Source organism: Otolemur garnettii, unplaced genomic scaffold, assembly GCF_000181295.1.
Source record: "Otolemur garnettii isolate 467f Iridium unplaced genomic scaffold, OtoGar3 scaffold00003, whole genome shotgun sequence".
NCBI lineage: Eukaryota > Metazoa > Chordata > Mammalia > Primates > Galagidae > Otolemur > Otolemur garnettii.
Genome location: NW_003852398.1, coordinates 29,344,626 through 29,346,831, shown reverse-complemented (window position 1 = coordinate 29,346,831; position 2,206 = coordinate 29,344,626). Strand labels below are relative to the sequence as shown.

The window sequence follows — 2,206 nt, the reverse complement described above, 5'->3', positions numbered from 1 at the left end:
GGTAGGAAGAAGATACAGAATTCCCTCCCCAAAATGCAAATTCCACTTTTAAAAGAAAATGAGATCAGTATTGTTACCAGACAACAAAAATCACTTAATGAAGCCACCTGAATCACTAGAAAGCCAGTTTGGAAAAGAAATTAACCCCAATCACCAGAAAACCAATTTGGAAAAGAAAAACAAATGTCCTAGGTTTCCTGTTCCTCTTGTGGAAAGGTATTCGTTTCAGTAGCGTCACTGTAGGGAGAGACATCAGCAAATGCCTGGCTCAGTTAAGCTCCACAAGTTTAGCTAGATGAGCCCCGAGGGACCTATGAGATAATTGTATACATACACTGCCTCGGCAAACATAATTTGGGAAGTATTTGAAGTTCAAAAAAATGGAAAAACAAGTCTTTAACTGAGGTTGGGAATTGCCATTAGATTTCCATGGAGAATGGAGGCTTCTGGCAGGTGGAAAATGGCATTATCTCTAGAAAGTGACCACAAATCTTCAGCAGAAGAGAGTGCAAATGTTCCTTCATATAATATTTTTAGGGGGAAAGTTCAGCTTCCAGTAGATTCCATTTTATTCTCATCTAGCAGTTAAGTCTTGCATACTTATTTGACTATTTGTTCAAAGTGCATATATAAAATTTTAGTAATAGATGAAGACTGGTGCAAATTTATTCGGTCCACTTTAGTCTGTGTTGTCGTGGATGGTTTCTCCATGTAACGAGCCGTATCCATCACCAGGCTCTAGTGTTCAGTTCACTTGTAGCTATACAGTCTAGCTTCTTTTGGAGAATGGCGTAATTTGGGGAAGAGGCAGAGGGAAAAAAAGCTAAATTCATTTCTTAGTATATCAAAAAGAAGAGAAGACACCTTGCCTTTAGTTGGTGTGACCTTAAATTGTAACAAGAGGCCTTGGAATAGTACTTGGGAAATTCTCTCCCTGTGTTCTTGGAACATGGGCTGTGTGATGAATCAGGTCAGTTCAGGCTCATTGGCTAGGCTGTGCTTGAGGAATTTTCCACTGTAATCAATGGGGGAAATGTCCCCTCCACAGATCGAGCCTCTGGGTTTAGTAAATACTCCCTTTCACATTTCCTACAAAATTCCTTCTGCATTTATTCAATAGTACAGACATTTTCCCAAAGACATGAGTTTTGAGAATTCAAATTAGATATGTCTACGTTGTTTGAGATTTCAAGATTTCTGTTTTGTGAACTACTGTTCCACTCTGAGCAATGGAGGATTAGGCCCTCCACTGAAAAACAAGGGTGGGGGGGAATGCTACTGGCTCTGCGCCTTAACACAAAGACCTGTGGGAAGGAGTCCTGTGCAACTGCAGTGGGAAGGAAATTACACAGATCATTTCTCAGAAGACTCCTGGCCCGGCACCTTGCTATTTCTCCACCATGTCAAGTTCTTTCCCAAAGCTTTTGCATTTCCACATGCTATTCCCTAGTCCCTTTCTCGCATTCTTGGCCCTCTTCAACCTCTCAACTGTCCTGTTTCACTGAAGCATTCCTTGACCACACCATCACCCTTACCTGTAATATTTTCTGTCTCCACATCTTTTTTGTCTTCTTCGCAACCCATTGCATTTTATAAAATTTATATTTTTGGTTTTTGTTTTTTTTTAATAGAGACAGAGTCTCACTTTATCACCCTCGGTAGAGTGCTGTGGCATCACAGCTCACAGCAACCTTCAACTCTTGGGCTTAGGCGATTCTCTTTTCTCAGCCTCCCAGATAGCTGGAACTACAGGTGCCCGCCACAATGCCCAGCTATTATTTGTTGCAGTTTGGCTGGGGCCGGGTTTGAACCTGTCACCCTCGGTATATGGGGCTGGTGCTTTACTCACGGAGCCACAGGCACCGCCCACGTTTTATATTTGTTACCTTATTATTATGAGTCACTTCCACTAGATCTTCTATATTGAGCTTCTGGCATTTAGATGATGCTTTGTTATATTTGTTAAATGGAGATAAATATTCCTTGAATGAATGAGTTGATTACTGAATTTATTTTGTATAATATTTAGGTTTTATACTTCTACCCTTCTTAAAATTCATGCAAAAAATAATCTGTTGTAAGCTGGAAGTTTTCTAGCTCAAAAACCCTATTCCTATTGAAATAATTATTCTTATGCATTCCTGTATGCATATACACCAAAAAAAATTACTGGTCACTTAATATAACCCAAGAATTGTTCTAGGTG

At 39.9% G+C, this 2,206-nt stretch overlaps 1 protein-coding gene across 5 annotated transcripts in view; it reads right to left on the bottom strand.

Moving 5' to 3' along the window:
• Positions 1-2,206, bottom strand: part of PPP2R2B (protein phosphatase 2 regulatory subunit Bbeta) — a 495,801-nt gene that overhangs the window by 293,700 nt on the left and 199,895 nt on the right. The gene's annotated exons all lie outside the window — the stretch shown is intronic.